The 24,113-nt window shown below is 39.8% G+C and overlaps 1 long non-coding RNA gene across 1 annotated transcript in view; it reads left to right on the top strand.

Moving 5' to 3' along the window:
* The first annotated feature begins 8,421 nt into the window (after positions 1-8,421).
* LOC142830322 (uncharacterized) overlaps positions 8,422-24,113 on the top strand; it is a 47,800-nt gene continuing 32,108 nt past the window's right edge. The window contains exon 1 of the long non-coding RNA XR_012905492.1: positions 8,422-8,511. This is a non-coding gene — a long non-coding RNA (uncharacterized LOC142830322). The remainder of the gene's footprint in view (positions 8,512-24,113) is intronic.

The raw sequence follows: 24,113 nt of genomic DNA, 5'->3' as shown, positions 1-24,113 counted from the left end.
ATCAATTCACACTCTATCTCTCTTGAGAAACTGTGGAAGCTCTGTACAATACAGATTAACATAGCACTGACCTGACATGTTTTCACACTTCTAAACTAAAATTGTCAGAACTTTTCATTTGTGAAATGTTTTGATTTTTTATCCTGACTCTAGATTAATGCGGATTTTGAATATTAGAATCTCAGTGGGACAGAAATTCCACTTATCAACCAGCTCTATTATTTAGCAAATTTTGGAGTATGTTTCTTGTAGGCATCCAAAAACTCAGATTCCCCGTCACTAGCCATAATGGACAGTCTTTTTTTTTATAATGTGTTTTATGTAATATCTTTTTATGTATTTGGCTTCTTATTTAAATATTATTTTAATGTTGTATTCATCATTTACATAGCAAAATATTTTCTTTTAGTCATGCTAACTTTTCATATTCAAAGATACGGTTGAAGGAAAAGAGATTAAGATACAGTAAGGCTGCGTCTAGACTGATTTTGCGCAAATACTTTTAACAGAAAAGTTTTTCCGTTAAAAGTATTTACGCAGGCGAGCGTTTATACTTGCATGTGCCTTTGCGCAAAAGATTTGCTTTTGCACAAAAGCATCCATGCCCAGTGTAGACGCTCTCTTGCATTTTAGCCATCGGGCTTTCTTGCGCAATAAATTAACTTGTCGGTCTACACTGGCCCTCTTGCGCAAGAATACTTGCGCAAGAGGGCTTATCCCTGAGTGGGAGCATCAGAGTATTTGTGGAAGAACCACTGATTTTGAACAGTACAAAGTCAGTGTTCTTGAGCAAATACTCATGGACAGTCTAGACAGGTGGCACAATTTTGCGGAAAAGCAAGTGCTTTTGCGCAAAATCTTGCCAGTCTAGACGCAGCCTAAAAGTTTTAAATATTGCCAGGAAATTCCAGGTTCCAGCTCTATATAGTCAAAGTATTGTGAAAGGTGGGGAAAAAAATCTTACAAGTTTGCAACTATGAAATCCTGCAAAAAATATAGCTTTTCCCTGTAACATTTCAAATAAAATGAGTCGGTGGCAGGATCATATACACTTCTTGAGTAACAAAGATTTAAGAGAAAATCTCCTCCTCCAGATTTTACTAGTAAATGGCACCACAATCCCTAGACTATCTCATCCTTGAACAATGAAAACCTTTAGGAGACTGGGATAGTTTGAAGCCCAGCAATTTTCCCACTTAAATTTCTAAGTGTAGAAATCAGAGCCTAAGACTAGCGGCGTTTTGCTTCAACTAATATCTGACTACAGGTAGCTTCAATTATATTTTGAACGTGTAACATTTACATGCACAGAAGCTTCAGTTCTGTTCACATATCCAGATGAAAACATAATTTTTCCATGTTATTTCCAGTTAGAACATCCTACTGAAATTAAAGAACAAGCTTCTGCATAGGCATGCATGACATATTTGGAAATGAAGCTGATGTCATTATAGTTTAAACCGATCTTGCAGGTAATAGTGAGAGAATAAGCCAGCACATTGTACTTCTGTAAAGAGATCTTTGAGTTTTCATTCAGAAAAATTAATGACATGCTAGGAGGAATAATAATTATTTTGTTTCATAATCACGTGTGTGGGAATATAAGGGACAGGGCTATGGAGAGAGGAAGAAAATGAGAGAGGAGTCCAACAACTAAAAGAATAGAAAAAATAACATTGAATTTTCACATATGATGTCTGTCATACAGTCCTTAATGAGGTAAAGCTGCCATTACGAACAATGGGACTGTGGTAAAAAGGGGACCCATCATTTGGAAACTATAGTATACTGCAAACTATGGAAATAGTCCAACCAGCTGCTTTTACTTGAAATATAGCGCAATTATTTGCTAGAAAATGGTACAAATTCTAGGATGGTCCCAGAATTTTCTGACATTCATCTGTCACGCTGTCATCTAAACCAGTCCAGAATTAAAATCCTTAGGCCCTTAGCATCTCGGGAAAGAATTGTCTGTTAGCACTCTTGTCCTGATGGATGATGCTACTGACAGCTGCCAGAAAATACAACTAAATTGCTCAACAGATTCCTTGAAGGAATTATAGAAAAAGAACAAATATATTTTATTCATCTCTTAGCTTATCAGTTTCTACTTGTACACTTCATTCTTTTGTACTAGTCTTCTAAAACTGTTGCCTCCAGGGTTACTTACTCAGAATTCAATGGTGGGATTAATAATTACAGAATTGGGCTAATAAAGGTTAGATTTAGAATATGCAACCCAGTTCTCAGATGATCTAACCTGGCATAGTTTTATTGGCAGAAATATACTGACTGACATCAACTGAAGTTCTGGTCATTATTCTGTACACTCTTATCAATTCAATATTATGTCTCCATATGAGGAATTTCATTCCTTCTAAGTCTGATCAAAAGGGAAACTAAATCAGCAAGCTGACAATGCTTTAAAGTGTCCATGAATTTTGTGTGTGTGTGAATCTGTGGAGGTCCAACTGGATGCACCTTGTGCTTGACTTTCAGAGGTAATGAGTAGCCACTGATCCCATTGAGTTCAAATGGAGTTGTGGGCTTTCTCCATACATTTGGCCCACATATTTCATGTGAGTACATTGACTGAGTTGAGTATGTTTATTGAGTCACTGGACACATACATATGAATAAGTATTCACAGACTCTCCTAATTTGGTAATCTGAATATATAGTTTGAATGAACATTTAGATGCAAACACTCTCAAAACTATTTGCAGCTGAAGGTACTATGGATTTGATCCTTCAGTATAGCTTTATTTTTACATCAGTTGACATTCTGATCTGATCTATTTCTAGACATGTTAATAAGATGGATATACCTTCCCCCAAATTTTTTTGTATTTTTAAACATTTTGCCCCCAAACTGGGAATAGGATTTAAAAAAAAAACAGTTTTGGAAGAACTTACAAACAATTTTTTCAGCTTCTTGGCTGGCCTGTCCCTTTGGAAGGTTCTTGTCGATTTTAATTTCAGACCTAACAAAAATTGACAAGAGACTTTCAGGCAGGTAACAGGAGATCCATCATTTTGATTTCTCCATCAGAAAGTTGTACTTTTTTTTTCTCCAAAAGTAAAACTGAATTGTTCAGTTTTGGAAAAAGGTGTATTTTTTATTTAAAAAAAAATGGTTTGACAAAAAAAATTCGGAAGGTTTTAGATTTAATCTATCATTTCGCAGGTTTAAATAATAAAACATAATAACTAGATATATCTTTTGCTCAAAGTTTGGTAGATGTCATGGGTCTGACATAATTTCAAATATTTGAACTTATGCTTCACATAGGCTATGTCTACACTAAAAGGATTTTGCGCAAAACCAGCTGTTTTTCCGCAAAAACCTGGGGAGCATCCAAACCTCAAATGAGCTCTTGTGCAATTAAATGGACTGTTAACGGAAGAACAGAGGGCTCTTTCTGCTATAAGTAAACCTCCTTTTCTGAGGCATAACTGCTTTTAGCGCTACAGCTATTGCACAAGAAGGCAAGTGTGGACGCTCCAGAAACCCCTTGTGCAAGAAACCCCTATGGGAAAAAACACAGGTGCTCCGATGGACATTCTGTGAATAGCCATCAAAGCTTCCTTGTGCAAGAGCATTCAGCAATGTGGATGTTCTCTTGTGCAAAAGCACATCGCTTTTGCGATCTGCTTTGAGGTGTGGACGTGCTCTTGCGCAAGAAGTTTTTGCATGCGCATAAACTTTAGCACGAAAGGCTTCTTGCACAAGAAACCTGTAGTGTAGATGTAGCCCTAGAATATTGGTAGCCAAGGATAATACCACATTCACTCAAAAATATATCCCTAGATTAAAAATCTCATATCTGATAATTGATTATGCTATAACAATGATATTGCCATACTGAATGTACACTTTTTCTTTGAACTTATTTCTTTATGAGAGATTTAAAATATTTTTGCACTTTTATTACAATAGGTCAGTTTTTCAAAGATGGGATATACATTTCCACATGCAAGGCTATGTGCTCAAAATTGTACCATTTGCAGATACAAACAGTATTTTTCTGGAGAAATTGTGGGTACTTGTAATGTATTAGAAGACCTACGCACCCATTAGGTCTGATTTGGATGATGAATAGGTCTGGTGCCAGACTTCTGTAAAAAGCATGAATGTCATCTTTAGTTAGTAGTAGCAGCAGCGACATATTGGTTCCAACCAAGAATAGGTCCCAAGCTCTTTGTTTCAGGTAATGGATGAGCCACCCACCAGTACCTTGACAGTAGTCAGGGAAGCTAGTGAAATAAACAGAGAGCCTAATTCCGCAAACACTAGCTCAACAAATACCAATAAACCCAATGCAGCCTGGTGACTTCTATGTTACTGTATCAGCTCTATTCATGTTACAATTCAACACTGAGGATTTGTCAGTTGCCAAGAATTATTTACTCACCATTCTTGCCAATCAGTTGATGTCCACCGAATTCTGTGATACCATCCAAGTTCACAGTTTCCATCTAGCAAATGTTTACAAGCATCCACAGGGCAGTTGTAACCAACAGGTACTACCACATTCTGATGTTAACCTTGGAGACTTCAACAGCAATTGTACAGACAATGGGGGCAAAAGAAGGCTGATACTAATGGGGAACAACTTGCAAACTGGAAATTGCAAAATGACCTCGCCCTTATCCATGATGCTAAGCAGCAACGCATGTTCCATTCTTCTGGATGGGATTGTGGCTACCCTCCTGACTTGTTAGCTGAGGATGGCCATGAACTGTACTGACCTAGCAAAACATGCCATGTCTTGGATAATTTTCCACATAGCCACTACAGAGTGTTATTGAATTACATTGGTCTATAGCTCCCAGTTTTTAAAGGTTCTGAAAAGAAGTGTTAGAACTTCTGAAAGGCCAACGGGGAAAATACAGGGACATGCTGGAGAAGAGTGACAAGAACTTGGCACATCTCTGTAAATGAGACCTAATATCGCTTCTGTGGTTCTTTTTACAAAGTAGCCTGCAGGGGAATCCTACATGGTTGCTGCCTGATCTACACCCTTTGTATCGATGAAGAGGCCACTGACCATCTGATTGAATTATTGGACATCGCCTGTCAATCCAGATGGGTGGACATGACCAAGAGGATTAGCTTTACCCACTCCAGCCGCAAGTGTTGAGTTTGCTCCACTGCCTTGGAGCAGTGCAGCAGCCACCTGCATTCAGCCAGATCTTAGTGACACCCAAACAGGACACCCACCTGAAATGGCCAGAGCACCTTTGGAGAAACAAGTGAGGAATAAATGGTATATGTTTAAACATGTACACCAGATCAGAAGCTGCCCAGAACCATTCACTGTAACAGAACTGGAACAGACAATGGGTAGCATCAAGTGTGGAACAGATGCAGGTTATGACAACATAACGCCAGAATTCCTGAGAACCCTTGGCCCCTATGCTTGACTTTGGCGTGTGCAATTCTTTACCAGGGACATCAGTGAAGGTGGACTGCCTACGGTACTTTGTACCACAAAAGTCATTGGCCTCCCTGGTAAGAACCCAAGTCATTCATCAAGTTATCATCCCATATCATTACTGTTGGTATGTTGTAAAGCACTGGAGAGATTGGTCCTACAGAGCATATTACCCAATGTGGAGAGAATTTTGAGTCCTGACCAAGCTGACTTCCACTGAAGCCATAGCACATGCAATCACATACACATGTGAACCAAATTAATTGAAAATAGCTTCAGGAGTAACTTGAAAACAGTCACTGTGTTTATTGACCTAAGAATGGAGTATGATAAGGTGTGGCACACTGGCCTCCTCGTGAAGGCATCAAAATTCTCCTACAGGGGTTCAGTCACAGATGTAAGACATTTTTAAAGATCATCATCAGCACCGAAGCATGTCCTCTGGAATGGTGGCCAAAGTATAAAGGAACATATGGATGTTTAGTATATCTGGAAGTAAATACCTTGTAATGCTGGCTACAAAAGTACCATGTAAATGTCATCCAAACTTTTAGATGACATCATAAACAAGAAATAGGCAGCATTTTTACCTGAAAATTGTAACCACATTTGTTTGTCTGAGTGATTAGCTGAAGAAGAAGTAGGACTGAGTGGACTTGTAAGCTTTAAAGTTTTACTTGGTTTTATTTTTTAATAAAGGTTTTTAAATATAAATCTTCATTTGTATGTTCAGCTTTCATGATAAAAAGATTATACTACAGTACATGCATGAGATAAATTGAAAAGTACATTTTTGTTTTTTACAGTGCAAATATTTGTTATGAAACAAAGTGATAATTATACACTTTGTATTCTGAGTTGTAATTGAAATCAATATATTTGGAAATATAGAAAAGATCCAAAATATGTAAAGTTAATGATATTTTATTACTAACAGTGTGATTAATCACATGATTAATCATGATTTTTTTAAATTTCCTGACTTCCCTAATTTAAATTTCAAAATTAAAAGAAATTTAGAACAAACAATAAAGGAAGCTTCATTCTGAAAATGCTAAAGAACACATTTTGACATATTTCCAAACTTTTTTCACTTTTTTTTGAAAATCATTAAAAGTAAATACAAAAAATTGCCTGCTGTTAGGTTCTGATGAATTAGAGTTTTCCAATGAAAAACATAATTGACAATTTCCTGATCAGCTCTACTTTTAAGTGAGATTATTCCTTGATAGCATGTAATAGCAGAGCTCTATGTCCTCTATAGGCTTTTCAGTAACTTGTACATTTATTTTAAAGGTCTTATTCTTTGTGCCCCTCCCTAGCATCCTGGATGATCCTTTCCAACTTGGATCCACCTGATAATTGTTCTCATCAGGAACACAGGAGTGAAAATGCCTTATATAGGATTTCAGTAGCTACAGGTCATGCTAAGATAGGAACTCTACCTGAAATTGGCCACAAACAACTCATTTTCATATCCCAGACTAAAACCATATAAAAGGGAATGCAGATAAGTAATTAAAAGTCATGTTTAAATTGAGCAGACTTATGACTCCATTAATTATACATTCTCTAGTCCAGACTTCTCTAATCCATAACAATTATCAGTTAAATTAGTTTCATTTAGCTATATTGCTGTTTTTCAGGATGACATTCTCTTTGTCAAGCACCTACACAACTTCTCTTCCTTTTTCCCCATCCAAATTTTCAGTATAAGTACAGAATTTTAACAAAAATTTTGACCAGGACAAATTTTTGAATAAAACATGTTAATCTTGGTTACTAACAGATCATCTTGGTATAATTTGTCAAACATTTAAAAAATGTATGCTAAGGTTAATTAAATCTCATTACAATATGAAGCTGATTTGGTTTAGTAATTAAAAGTAAAGCCACACAGCCTCTTTGCTACCAAATTAACAGAACTTTATTATTATTATTATGATTGCAACATAAAAGTTAATATGAGAAAAGAGGACAAATGATTTGAAGCATTTATACATTTATGCATCCCGCAATTCCATTTCATATAATTCCTTCTAAATATTTTAAAAGACTCGCACTGTATTTTTCACAAGTTTTTCATGATTCTTTAGCCTGATCAATCTTGACAGTTTGAACATGAAATTATAGGCTCAAGGAACAGTTTAGCTTTCGTATTTGGCTTTTTCAAGATAAGAAACAAATATGTATCTCTTAAATTAATATTTTATGTGTTCTTCATACACAATATTGATATCCACTTCCTACACTTTGTTTTCCATGCATTGGAAGGTGATTGTACATATGTGTGGATGTATATAATAAAAATAAAAATTTGGATGGATGATTCCAAAATGACAGACTCTAGAAGGAATATATCATTGGTAAATAAACTTTTATGTATAATAATACAATCAAAGGTTGGAGCCATTTCTTGAAAGTTATTTAGTCCTGCCCTCCAATTTCAAGATGTCATTTTAAAAAAACAAAAATAAAAACTTTGATTTTTTTCTCACAATAAAGTACCAATGTAATTGCAAGACAGTTGTGCTAAAATATATATTCCACTGAAATTAGTACCTCAATGAGGTGATAAACAGTTTTGGCAAGAACATATACTGAACTTTATGTTTGGCCTTTAGTTTATATTACTTGGAAGACAGATAAACATAGTTTAGAACTTAGGTAACAAAAGGTGATCTCAGGGTAACGTTTAAAAGTACAGTAAATGGTAGTCGAAGACCTAGCAATATATTTCCTATGAAATAGTTATTTCTTTTAGGTTTCCCTGGAAAGTGCTGATTCTATAATAATTGTATTGAAAAATGGTATTACTAACACTTACCAGCATTGAACTTTTCCAACTGTGATAGACTAAGCTGCAAATCTTTACTAACAGGAGTACTCTCCATGAAGACACCAAAGATTTTTATGCTACTTGTGATGTGTGTAAGAATTATATCTGGAATAATTTATGATAAAAGTATGACGCTTTCTTTAGGTACCCAAGACTTTGCATGACCTTGTTAACTTACAGCGAGAGGAAGTTTTGCTCGTGTTTCCCTGGCTGTCAGCTCCTTGACTTCACTAGGTTAGTAGCCACTCAAACAATTTCTGTAAGGCCTTGCCATCCATTGCTTTTCCTTGCAGGTTAACAGGCGATACATCCCATTGAGCTCCCCCAAAGTGTCCCTCTTCAGTATCCGTCCTTTAACTATTGGACACTCACAACAACTGAAGGGGGCTGACAGCTTCTACGAGCCCCTGAGCAAGGTGTATAGGGAGGTGGTGGCTGCACGCCCAGAAAGAGTGGAGAGTTGAGCAAAGGGGTGGTGCCAGGGCAGCCAGCCCTCAGGTCCACACAGACTGCAGTGCTAGCCTCACCCTGTCCTTCAGAGGTACACAGAGCATGCAGCACGGCATTTCAGCAGCAATTTAAAGGAGCCCAGGGATCCAACCACCTCCATAGTAGCCACAACGGTGACTGGGAGCCCTAGGCCCCTTTGAATCGCTGTGCCCCAGGGCAACTTCCCCCTTTGCCCATCCAATTCTCCCCACCACCACCCCCATTGGTGGGCCTGGGAAAACTGTCCCCAAAGGAACATACACAAGCTTCTTTGGTCTCACTGGGGATAAGCCTCAATATGACATGGCAGTATTGAAATATATCAACGGTGAAAACCTTATTGCAGGCTAAGATTTAAGAAATGATGAACAAGGATAATGATGACATTTTTACATATAAAATAAAAAGTATAACACACCTCCTAGAGCCAAATGTTAAAGTTAATATGCTAAAAACTGTGTGTAAAGTAGTTCATTTCAGTGTCCCAGTGTCTCCGTACGACAAGCTGGGAGCCATTCCTTGTATAAATACAAAAAGCAGTGTCCTTTTTGCTTCCTCAGGGAAGGATACAAGAGGTGTCTTTTTGCCATCTTCTTATATCCCCAGAATTCATTGTTTGTCCCAGTAAACAAATTGGCCGCTATGTTTTATTCCCTAGTGTATTACCCTCATCGCCACCTATATCTGAATTTTAACTACTTACATGCACTCCCTATTCAAATTCTGGCCCTTTGTTACACCTGGAATACAGAAATTGGGCCTATTGAGGCATTTATTTTTAAGTTAAGCTTATTTAGGTTTGACAGATTTTTACATGTAGTTTTGTTAACAGAAACTTTACACAATTATCTTGATGAGACTCATATGCATTTTGGCTCCAAACTGAATTAGCTTCCATACAAACAACTTGCACATATTTCCCAAAGCATAGCTCTAACTGTCTAAACATCTTGCTATAAAATAAACTGAAAGAGTGCATGTAAATAATTTGCAATCCATACTGATCCTGTGTCTTTCAGGGAACTGCATGGTCAGCAATTCTAAGATTCCTCTTTGTGCATAATTAACCTTGGTAGAGGTTAATTACAGATACCCACAAACCTTCATTAACAATCAAGCAGAGAGTAAAACCAATCTGAACAGTTTAATTATTTTACAAAAAAATAATTAGACAGTCAATGTAGTAGTCACTACACAATGGAGTTAGAACAGGCTTCTGAAATCCCCATTTTGAAAACTATGATCTATCTCATAAATATTGTGTCCAGAGAACTCCATAAAATATGTTGTTCACTGAGGGAGATCAACTTTACATATTTTGTAATTCCTGGTAGAAATCCAAGCAGCTATTTGAACAGTGCAGAGGAGGAAAGAAAAAGGAGATGCTGAAAACTGTGTATTTGAAAGGAAAGTTCATGAATATTGGCTTATGATCATACAGTAGTTTTCTTCCTCCAAGGTGGACTTGTACTTATGTTACATACACAAACTACTGCCTTCTCATATTCTTCAGAAAAAGAACTTGCTGAATATTGAATGTACATATTCTGGAATAAATATTTAGGAGGAGGAGTCTGGTTCAATTTAGCTGTATTCACATCCCTTAGTATTTGAGAATATATCAAGCTTCAGGGGCACCATGGGTAATTTGCTTGAAAAACATATATTCTATGTGAAATTCATGTATTCCATATATTATTGTTCTTTATAAACTTTATCCACTCCATCAGGTAACAGAAAATAATTGTTGTTTTTAATAATTTTAATATTTAAAGAGAGAAATCAACATGACAAATGTTCCACTAAGGCGCTTTATATACATTTGTTCACATAAGGTCTTGTTTCCCACAAAAATTGGGTACTTCATGAATATTTGTAAACTAACAACCCAAACAAACAAAACAAAAATAACCCACCATTTTTTGCTTAACAGAATATTTCAAATATTGGTTGATCAGTTCTATTCACAACCGTATGCATAATACAATACAATTAGGAGACATTGGGAATTAAAGAGAGAGAGTCTGTTTTGACCCAGTTTTGGGATACCTTAGAATGTCAGGCTCCTTTTAGGATGTCTCAGATTAGATACACAAATGCAAAGGCATATAACATCTCTACATAAGAACACAGAACTTAAGAAGGGGGCCATACTGGGTCAGACCAATGGTCCATCTAGCTTTGTATTCTGTCTACCAACAGTGGCCAATACCAGAAACCCCAGAGGGAGGGAACACAACAGGTAATCCTCATGTGATCCCTCTCCTGTAACCCATTTTCAGAAAAACAGGCACGGGGCACTATTCCTACCCATCCTGGCTAATAGCCATTGATGGACCTAAACTTGATGAATCTATCTAGCTCTTTTTTGAAGTTCTAGCCTTCGTGACATCCTCTGGCAAGGAGTTCCAGAGTTTGACTGTGTGCTCTACTCCTATTTGAAACTTGAGCTAAGTACTTGAGGAGGGATGAAAAATATCTAAAGTTTCAGTTCAGAAGCTCTGGAGAACTCAGCAATGGAGACCTGTGACAAAGTGAACTAGGCATCAAAGCCACCTGTTGGAAGCTTGTGGCATTGTAACACCCTGTCCAACAAAAAGAGCAGGAGAGAAGTCCTCCAGAATGGCTAGAATGGCTGTAACAGAAGCAGCCAATCAGGGCACAGCAAGCCAATATAAAGAACCTGCTGGGCCAGTTCCAGGCAGTTCCTCTTTGGAGCTCAAGCTATGCAGACTAAAGGATTGGCTGTCTCAGAATATGGCAATACCTTGGACAGCTCAGTGTGGAGAGCTTACTACAGACCAGGCTGAAGCCCAGAGTTGGCTACTGAAGACTGGGCATGCTTGGTAGGAAGAACTGCACAACCCTGGGCAGAATGCTGCTGTTACTTTGAGATAGAGCCCTGAGGTGAGGGCAAGGATGGTGCACATCCATAGGGAAGTGGCCCAGGGAGGAAGAATAGCAGTGAAGCATAAGAACTGGCATTCAGCAGACCACTGCTCTTTACAGAGTCCCTGGACTGGGACCCAGAGGAGTGTGTGGGTTTGAGTCCCTCCGCCTGCAACCCCTCAGTAGCTACAGGAAAGGGAGAAAGAAGCATGATCTTAGGCAGTCCAGAAAAAGGGGCATTTGAGACACCATCTGCTTCTGAAGACAGGAGAAGGAGTTGGCACATGTAGTCACTTGGCTGAAGGGGTTCTCACAAGAGATGGTGAACCCATTATAAGATCCCAAACAAGGATATCAAAAGCTCTCTGCAGAAGGGGTTATTTCTGGGCATGGTAGAAATCTTTCCCATTTATTTTACCAATGGATGCACAAAGATCTGTATTTTTTTAAGAGCAAAATCTTTTTACCCAGGTTATTCCATTTCAAAGGATTTGGCCTTAAAATGACTGAGAATGGAAACATTAGCTAATGCTTGCATAGTCTAATTCTAATTCCACACTGAAAGCATAAACCCTGTTTATATATGAGTCAGGTGCGTGTTAAGCCACTGAAGTGTTTCCAAGCTCTCATTAACAAGCATGTACAACTTTTTGTTAGTGTCTGTAGACTCTCTCTCATTGTCTTTCTTTTTCTATCTCTGCTTCCTCATCTTTCGAAGATACGGGTGTATATAAGACCCCATTAGTGATTCCCTGGTGAATGCCACAGCATTTCCTTCACAGAAATGTTTTCCAGTTGACAAAGATATCCTGACTTCCCACTGTCCATGAAATCTTTTCACACCTCTATCTGTAAACTAATCTATTAACTCAGGTTGCAAAAGTGTGGATTTTTTCTCAACATGTCTACAAAGCACCGTGCTAAAGCTTTAACCCAAAAAGGGATAATTTTCTTTCTCCGTACCAAAAAAAAAAAAAAAAAAGAGTCCGGGGCAAGGGCTTTCCTATACTCTCTAAAAATATAGACTGTAACTGGAAAAAGAAATGGAAGTTAAAGCCTTTCCCCTAGGTATTATATACATTCACAGCAAAACCAGAATCCCCCTACCCCTGGAATGTATGAAGTCAGATCTAGCAGCCTGGAAGCTGCAGGAAATTGTTTTCTATCATTTATATTAAAACAGGACAATTATTACACTGCAGCAACTGCAGTCTTCCTGTGGTCCTTCCAATTTGCTAGGGTACCAGTATTTTCAGTGACACCACCAAATTTTGAATAATATTGTTTAGACCATGAATGGATAGAGGAACTATCCTTTCAGAACTATTTGACTGAAAGGAGCATATGATTCGGTTATGCTCAATTTGATATGATATTTCAATATATATTTCAATACATACTGGCTTGGGAAATAATTTGAATAGGTTTCACGCAGTGAAGGAAATAGATGGTTTTGAGAAATACCTTGGCATATATTGACCCTAACCTTGGTATATCTTGAAGTAGAAGTATAATTTATAAACATTCAAAACATATTTACATATTCCTTTATAGATCTGTTACCCAGCATATAAATTACACATATTTAATAGCAGAATAATGCAAGCTTGTTGTGAGGACTGTTGAGTAGGGAATATTTGCTACTTTCAGTGGAATTATCCAAAAAATAGATATTGTTGGATTGGGGTTAAGAAAATGAGCCTTTGAATTACTAAGGAAACTTTCTTCTGTAGATGTGTCCCCATGTTCATTAGTTTTTGTCTTGGAATGCCTTGCTGTTATGGGTGGATTTTTAAAAAAGTAGAAAAACATGTAGTTTTAATTGTGTGAAGTATGTGATCATTCTAATTTCTCACTCTAACAAAGTTGGACTTCATTATTTCCAAAACGCTTTATGAAAGGGGTGATCCAATGGAAGAGGGCGAGGTGGTCCCTACTGGCCAAACCATTTCAATGGAGTCCAATTCATTAATGTCATAACATGGACTTGATGTGTGTCCTATAGAGGCTTTCACGATGGGAAGAACACAAAATTCTGGGGGGGTCTTGTGAAGTTTCAGGAGAAAAAAACATATTGTGCACATTTTATCCAAAACAATGGAAAGCTACCAAGTTGATTCTTCCAGACATATTAGATCCCCATATAGCACTAAGAATTTGACTATCATGGGGCTATTAGGCACTGATGGACATAAGCTTAATTAATTTATCTAATTCTTTGTAATGCTGAGTCAGAAAGGGTTACGCAAACAGCTGGTTGACCTAAAAACAAAAAATAAGGTAAACAAGACTATTTGAGAAGGTAAACAAGACTATTTGTTGCAGATAATTATAAAAACCATGTTAAGTACTGGAATACATGTAGGCCTATGTTGTTAGTGAATTAAGAAACAATGCTGATTGTGTTTGTCTGTGTTTACATACATCTTGTTAGATTTAACAATGTGAGCTAATGGACTTGTAGATGCTAGACTTCTGTTCCTGACAATAATGTTTTATTACACTATTCTATTGATTCAGAGATCAAAAGGGTTTAGAGTCATTTTGATGGGACTTCGGTCTAATTACATGATCCTACCACCATAACATATAGTCCACTGTTTTATCTCCTACATAATATGCATTTATAGTATGTTATATTAGGGTGTGTCTAGACTACATGGCTCTGTCAATGGAACCATGTAAAGTAGTTTACCCAACATAATCAATGAAGCGGGGATTTAAATAATCCCCGCTTCATTAAAATAAAAATGGCCGCCGGGCTGTGCTAACAATCAGCTGATCCGGCACAGCGTGGCAGTCTAGACTCGGATCGGTCGACAAGGGAAGCCTTTGTTTCATAGAATCATAGAAACATAGAATACTAGGACTGGAAGGGACCTCGAGAGGTCATCGAGTCCAGTCCCTTGCCCTCATGGAATGACCAAATACTATCTAGACCATCCCTGATAGACATTTATCTAACTTACTCTTTGGTGAATCTCCATCTGTGGAGATATTCAACTCCCTGGGCAAATTTATTCCAGTGTTTGACTACCCTGACAGTTAGGAACTTTTTCCTAATGTCCAACCTAAACCTCCCTTGCTGCAGTTTAAGCCCATTGCTTCTTCTTTTACCCTCAAAGGCCAAGATGAACATGTTTTCTCCCTCCTCCTTATGACACCCTTTTAGATACCTGAAAACTGCTATTATGTCCCCCCTCGGTCTTCTCTTTTCTAAACTAAACAAACCCAATTCCTTCAGCCTTCCCTCATAGGTCATGTTCTCTAGACCTTTAATCATTCTCGTTGCTCTTCTATGGAACCTCTCCAATTTCTCCACATCCTTCTTGAAATGCAGTGCCCAGAACTGGACACAATACTCCAACTGAGGCCTAACCAGTGAGGAGTAGAGCGGAGAATGACTTCTTGTGTCTTGCTCACAACACACCTGTTAATGCATCCCAGAATCATGTTTGCTTTCTTTGCAACAGCATCACACTGTTGACTCATATTCAACTTGTGGTCCACTATAACCCCTAGATCCCTTTCTGCCGTACTCCTTCCCAGACAGTCGCTTCCCATTTTGTATGTATGAAACTGATTGTTCCTTCCTAAGTGGAGTACTTTACATTTGTCTTTATTAAACTTCATCCTGTTTACCTCAGACCATTTCTCCAATTTGTCCAGGTCATTTTGAATTATGACCGTATCCTCCGGATTGGTCGCAACCCCTCCCAGCTTGGTATCATCTGCAAACTTAATAAGCGTACTTTCTATACCAATATCTAAGTCATTGATGAAGATATTGAACAGAGCCGGTCCCAAAACAGACCCCTGTGGAACCCCGTTTGTTATGCCTTTCCAGAAGGATTGTGAACCATTAATAACGACTCTCTGAGTACGGTTATCCAGCCAGTTATGCACCCACCTTATAGTAGCCCCATCTAAGTTGTATTTACCTAGTTTATTGATAAGAATATCACGCGAGACTGTATCAAATGGCTTACTAAAGTCTAGGTATACCACATCCACCGCTTCTCCCTAATCCACAAGACTCATTATCCTATCAAAGAAATCTATCAGATTGGTTTGACACGATTTGTTCTTTACAAATCCATGTTGGCTGTTCCCTATCACCTTGCCACTTTCCAAGTGTTTGCAGATGATTTCCTTAATTACTTGCTCCATTATCTTCCCTGGCTCAGAAGTTAAACTAACTGGTCTGTAGTTTCCTGGGTTGTTCTTATTTCCCTTTTTATAGATGGGCACTATATTTGCCCTTTTCCAGTCCTCTGGAATCTTGCCTGTCTCCCATGATTTTCCAAAGATGACAGCTAGAGGCTCAGATACCTCCTCTGTCAGCTCCTTGAGTATTCTAGGATGCATTTCATCAGGCCTTGATGACTTGCAGGCATCTAACTTTTCTAGGTGATTTTTAACTTGTTCTTTTTTTAATTTACCTTCTAAAACTACTCCCTTTCCCCTAGCATTCATTATGTTAGGCATTCCTACAGACTTCTCAGTGAAGACCGAAACAAAGAAGTCACTGAGCATCTCTGCCATTTCCAAATTTCCTGTTACTGTTCTCTCTCCTCACTGACCAGTGGGCCTACCCTCTCCTCGGTCTTCCTCTTGCTTCTAATGTATTTATAAAATGTCTTCTTGTTTCCCTTTATTCCCATAGCTAGTTTGAGCTCATTCTGTGCCTTTGTCTTTCTAATGTTGCCCCTGCATTCCTCTGCTGTTTGCCTATATTCATCCTTTGTAATTTGTCCTACTTTCCATTTTTTATATGACTCCTTTTTGTATTGTTAGATCATACAAGATATCGTGGTTAAGCCAAGGCGGTCTTTTGCCATATTTTCTATCTTTCCGAGACATCGGAATAGCTTGCTTTTGGGCCCTTAACAATGTCCCTTTGAAAAACTGCCAGCTCTCCTCAGTTGTTTTTCCCCTCAGTCTTGATTCTCATGGGACCTTACCTATCAGCTCTCTGAGCTTACCAAAATCTGCCTTCCTGAAATCCATGGCCTCTATTTTGCTGTTCTCCCTTCTACCATTCCTTAGAATTGTGAAGTCTATGTATTCATGATCACTTTCACCCAAGCTGCCTTCCACTTTCAAATTCTCAACCAGTTCCTCCCTATTTGTTAGGATCAAATCTAGAACAGCTTCCCCCTTGGTAGCTTTTTCAACCTTCTGAAATAAAAAGTTATCTCCAATGCAGTCCAAGAACTTATTGGATAGTCTGTTCCCCGCAATATTATTTTCCCAACATATATCTGGATAGTTGAAGTCCCCCATCACCACCAAATCTTGGGCTTTGGATGATTTTGTTAGTTGTTTAAAAAAAGCCTCATTCACTTCTTCCACCTAGGTAGGTGGCCTGTAGTAGATTCCTAGCATGACATTACCTTTGTTTTTAATCCCTTTTAGCCTAACTCAGATACTCTCAACACTTCCGTCTCCTATGTCCACCTCCACCTCATTCCAAGTGTGTTCATTTTTAATGTATAAGGCAACACCTCTTCCCTTTTTTCCCTGTCTATCCTTCCTGAGCAAGCTGTACCCTTCTATACAAACATTCCAATCATGTGTATTATCCCACCAAGTTTCTGTGATGCCAACAGTGTCATAATTGTACTTATGTATTAGCACTTCCAGTTCTTCCTGCTTATTTCCCATACTTCTCGCATTTGTATATAGGTATCTACATCCTATAAGATATAAGATCCTGATTTGACCTTGCCTCCTAGTTTTGCCCTGACCCTCCTTTCTCTCTGCCATTGTAGCCCATGCTCCCTCCCATTTCCAACTCATCTCCCAGGTCTCCACGTTCTCCACTTACCTCTGGGCTTTGCTCACCTGTCCCCGTCGTACCTAGTTTAAAGCCCTCCTCACTAGGTTAGCCATTCCTTGTCCAAATAGGGTCTTCCCCCTCCTCGAAAGGTGGACGCCATCCCTGCTTAGCAGTCTTTCCTGGAATAGCATCTCATATTCGAGGAAGCCAAAGCCCTTCTGGCGACACCATCTTCGCAGCCAGGCATTCACCTCCAGGATGCACCTGTCTCTGTCTGGGCCCCTACCTTCGACAGGAAGGATCGAAGAGAATACCACCTGTGCTCCAAACTCCTTCACCCATAATCTCAGAGCCCTGTAGTCACTCTTGATCCGCTCAGTGTCACACCTCACAGTATCATTAGTGCCCACATGGATGAGTAGCATGGGGTAGTAGTCAGAGGGCTGGATAATCCTCGACAATGCCTCCATAACTTCTCGGATACGGGCCCCCGGCAGACAGCCTACCTCCCGAGATGAAATGTCAGGGCGACATATGGGCGCCTCCATTCCCCTCAGAAGAGAGTCTCCGACCACCACTACCCTACGTTTCCTATTAGCAGTGGTGGCAGCAGACCTCCCCACCTTGGCGGTACAGGGCTTCTCCTCCTCTGGTGTAGGGGGTGATTACTTATCTCCTGTATAAAGAAGAGCATAACGGTTTCCTAGTACCACGGCGGGAGGGTTTGGAGCAGGGGTGGAGCAGTGCCTGCTGCCAGAAGTAACCAGCTGCCACTGTCCACCCTGAGCCGTCTCCTCCTCTACCAGTGGTGTGTCCCCAGTCCTGTATACTGGGACAGCTACCTCAGCTGTCTCCTCATGAACACGGACCAGGAATTTCTCATGGATGCGGGTGCTCCTCAACCTAGCCACCTCCTCCTGTAGCTCTCCCACCTGCTGCCTGAGAGATTCCACCAGCAGGCACCTTTCACATTGGATGATCTCACCAGCCTGGATATCAGTAAGTGGGAATTGCAAGCCACAGTCCCTGCAAAACCACACCAGGATCTGGGTAGAGGCATCCATGCTCAAGTGCTCTGTCTGGCTACACGCGCTGGTGGAGGAGACAGAAGCAGTGCTGACACAGGTGTTGCAGGTCTTCCTGACCATCGTAGGCCTCCCTCTGCCAAACTCCCTCTTAAACTTCCCTGTCTGCAGCTCCTGTCCGCTTCACTCCCTGGTCACTCTCTGCCTCTGGCTTTTTTCATGAAGCATAAGGCTTCCCTTGTCGACCAATCCACGTCTAGACTGCTGCTCTGTGCTGAATCAGCTGATTGTCGGCACAGCGCGGTGGCCATTTTTATTTTAATGAAGCGGGGATTATTTAAATCCCCTCTTCATTGACTATGTCAGGTAAACTAGTTGACAGGGCTCCGTCGACGGAGCCATGTAGTCTAGATGTACCCTTAGAATTTAATTCCTTATCCTTTGGGTTGCTATATATCACCTTTGGAAATACTATACATTCTTCTCCAAAAATAATTTCCACCATAAAATTGACATCCATAATGCAGATTCTGCCTTCTATCCAGTAAACCCCTAACCATGGAATATTAATTAAAAAATTAAAACAAAGTGTCCATGTTTCTGGGCTTCTTTGAGAACTCAGTCTACATGTCAAGAGTAGATTATCAATATGCTATTAGTGTGTTCCTATCGTCTTATAATTAACTAATTATGGTACAGTAGTAATAATGAAGAAACATCTGGTCTTTTTAACCTGACAGTGCACTTTATTAAATAAAATTATTAGCAAAAAAGGCAAGCTGGTGAATATCCTGACCTGACTTAATACAATCCCATCCAAATTCTTAAGGATCCATGGGGTTCAGTATGCAGTTTGCCCCAGGGAGAGAGGACAACTCCAGCCCTCTCTCATTGCAGCAGCTTGGGGCCAGGAAACATGCGCCTCTCCATGGCTGCTTCAGCTTAGCAGGCACTATAAAATTATGAGTGGTGTGGAGAGGGCTGATAAAGAAAAGTTATTTATTAGTTCCCATAATAGAAGAACTAGAGGACACCAAATGAAATTAATGGGTAGCAGGTTTAAAACTAATAAAAGGAAGTTCTTCTTCACACAGCGTGTGGAACTCCTTGCCAGAGGAGGCTGTGAAGGCTAGGACTATAATAGAGTTTAAAGAGAAGCTGGATAAATTCATGGAGGTTAGGTCCATAAAAGGCTATTAGCCAGGAGATAAAATGGTGTCCTGGGCCTCTGTTTGTCAGAGGCTGGAGAGGGATGGCAGGAGACAAATCGCTTGATCATTGTCTTCGGTCCACCCTCTCTGGGGCACCTGGTGCTGGCCACTGTTGGTAGACAGGATACTGGGCTAGATGGACCTTTGGTCTGACCCAGTACGGCCGTTCTTATGTTCTTATGTTCTTATGCTTGTCCCTCGGCTGGGGCAGGTCCAAATTCATCTCCCCCCTGTGCTCCCCAGCCAAAATGAGGAATGAAGCAAACTGTGCACTTCCTCCTTATACCCTGACAAAGGGGAACAGCCAGCAATGTTCCTGTACGAATTGGAGAGGGGGAGCTTCAGACTCCCCCTCTACCAATGGTGCCTGGGTGGTGGGAGGTCAGTGCTGGGGGTGCCCCAGATGGGGCATGGACATGCCCCCAACATGTCACTTTTACCTGCCTGGTGATTCTGTCTCTTTTCTGTATGATTTTATGAGAAGCAATTCCCTTTCTGGCACATCCCAATTTCCTGGCACAACCAAACCCTTCCCTTGCTTTAAGTTATGAGGAAGCTGTGTGTCGAATCTGGTGGTCTTAGCTCATACTGTTTAGGAGGAGTTCTTGAACAGACAAACATGCAGACAGATTCTCTCACATATAAAGTAAACAGAAATCACATATGAAAAACTCATTTAATTTTGCTGCATGAGCTTGTACACGCTTCTTCAACCTGGACTACTGGCAGTTAACAAACCCACATTTAGCACCCAATAACAAAATATATTAGGTAATGGAAAGATTCCCATTGTCTTCAATGGGTTGTGGATCACGCCTGCAGCTCTTACACTAAAATGATCATTTTTCTGTATTAAAAAGTAATCGCATTTTGTTATTCTTGGAAAATAGTGACCTTTCCTTGGGTTTTCATCTGAAACATTATTCTTTTATGAACTCGTTTCTGAGGAATAGACACTAGCCATCCTGAGGGGGGTTGCGGCACATATTTCACAGATGCACAGTAGATGCCTGTGTAGATGGAGAAGCCTTCAATATTAGACAAATAGTAAGAGGTAACCTTTTCTGGCAGAATGATTTAAAAGGCAGTCATCATCATTTGTCACTTCTTTCTGCTGACAGCAATGATGGTCTAGCCCATTAATGGATTGGCTATTATGTTTGCCAGCTCCCAATTCACATGATGAAATAGAGGAGCAAAAATTCATATTTGTCTGTGCAGCACAGAAGGATAATGTGTTAGTTTTCCTTAAAACTGCTGTTTCACTTCCCTTACCAAATTTGCTATCCATTCTCTAGCAGTGAAGCCCCATGAACTTTTTCTTGCTGGCTATGTCTAGACTGCAAGCCTCTTTCGAAAGAGGCTCTTTCGAAAGATCGCGTCTAGACTGCACGCGGAACTTTCGAAAGAGCAAGCCGCTTTTTCGAAAGAAAGCACCCAGTGAGTCTGGATGCTCTCTTTCGAAGAAGCCCTATTTACATTCAAGAACGCCTTCTTTCGAAAGAAGCACTTTCGAAAGAAGACGTTCTTCCTCGTGAAATGAGGTTTACCGCCGTCGAAAGAAAAGCCGCGTTCTTTCGATTTAATTTCGAAAGAACGCAGCTGCAGTCTAGACGCAGGTGAAGTTTTTTTGGAAAAAGGCTACTTTTCCCGAAAAAACCCCTGAGTCTGGACACAGCCGCTGAGAATTAAGCTTCTAGGGTTCAACAAGGAAGTAAATGAGCCTTCTGACAAAAATTACTGAGTGGCAAGGTTATGTAGATTGTTTTGTGTGCCTTTTAACAGCCCTACAAGAGGTCACTGAAATTATACCCTATACTATAGCTTAAGAATCAACTGGCTTCATTTACATTTTATCTAATTTTCTCCATTTCTGTCTTGGTACTTATCACCATAATTGCCTTGTAATGAGTTTTGACAACTACTTTTCGTGGGGGGGAGGGGTGATAGAGAAGCTGCTGCAGACTAATTCCTGAAAAGCTGTCATTTTAAGATGGTATGATAACCACTGTGTGAACATTCAGGTTCCCAGTAAAAAGTCCCAAGGCAGCAACTAGTTTATCTGCCATACGACTTTTGTGGGTGCAGGGGTTAAACTGTGTATTAATCACCTAGCATGATCTATAATAAATCATTTGATGCACAATAAAATATTCTTAAAACATTGCCCAGTAAAGGAATATTAGAGCGGTGGTTCTTAAAATGTGAGACATGCCCTATAGAGGGCTATGTAATGGAGCCAAGGCCAGCCCCTATAGAGGCAGAGAAGGAATGCCATGTTTCCCCTTCTGCTCCATCCTTATATAAGCGCCACCTCCAATTCCATTCAGATTTCAGGCCCATTTCCAACCTCTTTCCTCTCTACTCCCAGACCAACTCTGACCCTAGCCAGAGCTTCTCTCCACTCTCAACTCTATCCCCAGTCTGGCTGTGCTCTCATTGCCTCTCTACCTCTCTGCTGCAGACCAGCTTCTCCCCCATCCCCAGATCTGTCCGCATCTCCACTATCAGCCCAAGCTCTGCTGCTAAGAAAGCTTTGGATGTGCAGTAAAGGGGTGGGGGATGGGGATGGGAATGGGTATATGGGGGAGGGGGCGTCACCGGTTTAGGGATATTGATTATGGTCTTTACCAGCTGCAGTGGAATTCAAACCAGAGGGAGAAAAGTGCCACCACACTTTTAATATTAATAGGATGTGTTAGGGCTAAAGAGATGTTAAATAACATTTGAGAAAGATTTGTCAAACAATGAATGCATTGTCCAATAAGCAGAAATGTGGAGAAAATTTTCAATAGCTCTTGTCTGGCAGAACATAGTGTAGCTGAATAATTCCTGAACCTTGACATTTTAAATTGAAGTGAGCAAGTTTCCAGAAAGGGGCAGATTCTTCCTCTAGACTCTGTGACAATTTCCTTGGCTAAAGGCTTGTAACTTCTGCTATTCCCTATTCTTCAGACCACACAATTTCTCAGTACTGTATAACTGTTGGGCTGTGTCTACACTGGCACCCCTTTCCAGAAAAGGGATGCTAATGTAGACTTTTGAATAGGAAAATCTGCGGGGGATTTAAATATCCCCCACGGCATTTGCATTAACATGGCTGCCGCTTTTTTCTGGCTTGGAGATAAGCCAGAGAAAAGCGCCAGTCTAGACGTGATTCTCCGGAAAATAAAGCCTTTTCCGGAGGATCTCTTATTCCTACTTTCAAGAGATCCTCCGGAAAAGGCTTTATTTTCCGGAGAATCACGTCTAGACTGGCGCTTTTCTCCAGCTTATCTCCAAGCCGGAAAAAAGCGGCAGCCATGTTAATGCAAATACCATGGGGGATATTTAAATCCCCCGCGGATTTGCCTATTCCAAAGTCTACATTAGCATCCCTTTTCCGTAAAGGGGTTCCAGTGTAGACACAGCCTTGTTGTTTAAAGTCTGCAACTGCCATGTAGTTTAAGGACATGGTACGATGCATAAAATATTTGCTGTCGCGCTTTCCCTAACCAGTAATAATTAAAGGTTAGGTCCTCCAAAGCTTTATGCATCTGACACATGATTTTGCAGAGTGAGTATCTAAAGCCACATGTTTCTTATTTGATTCATTTTTTTTATTTTACTACATAATGTGTTGTTTATAGACATTACGTAACATGCATTTTAAGAGAATGAGAAAAAACCATTGCTTTACCTGGCCTTAAATGTGATGTGTCGTTTAGCCTTATGCAGGCATTTAACTTTACATGAGTAGTCTCTTTTCTTATTTCAATAGGGTAATTCACATAAGCATATGTTATAATGAGAAAAACTGGTAATTACTGGCATATTTCAGAAAGGTAGCCATGCTAGTTGGTTTCCACAAAAACAAGGAATCCCGTGGCACCTTAAAGAATAACAAATGCATTTGGGCATAACCTTTCATGAGCTGAAGCCCACTATGTCAGATACAGTAAATGGAAACTTCAGTTTGGCAGGCATATATGCACGTGCAAAGATGGGTGCGCCACATTACTATGAGGAGGGCCAGTGGTAAAGAGGTCAATTCAAACAGGGGGATGTGTCCCATTCCCAACAGTTGATGAGAATGTGAGAATCCCCAAAAAGAGGGAAAATTCCTTTTTGTAGTGAGCTAGCAACCAACTAGTTTTGAATCAGACCCAGGCTGAGAGTGTCAAGTCTCCATATGAACTCTAGCTCTGCAGTTTTACACTGAAATCTGTTTTGGATTTTTTTTTCTGAGGTATGGCAACTCTCAAGTCTATTACTTCAACCTCCTTGGACACTCAGTACTCTCTTGCTGATTTCTGAATCTTATTTTTGATGTCTGATTTGTGTCCATTTATTATTTTTCACAGATACCGTCTGATTTGGCCAATGTACATAGGACTGAATAAGGATTTTGAATAGTTCTCTCACTACAAATGCAATTTCCCCACTCTTGGTATTCACATT

This window comes from Pelodiscus sinensis, chromosome 7 (genome assembly GCF_049634645.1).
Source record: "Pelodiscus sinensis isolate JC-2024 chromosome 7, ASM4963464v1, whole genome shotgun sequence".
NCBI classification, from domain to species: Eukaryota; Metazoa; Chordata; order Testudines; family Trionychidae; genus Pelodiscus; species Pelodiscus sinensis.
Note: the sequence above shows the minus strand (reverse complement) of the source record. Positions and strands in the feature narration are given on the sequence as shown.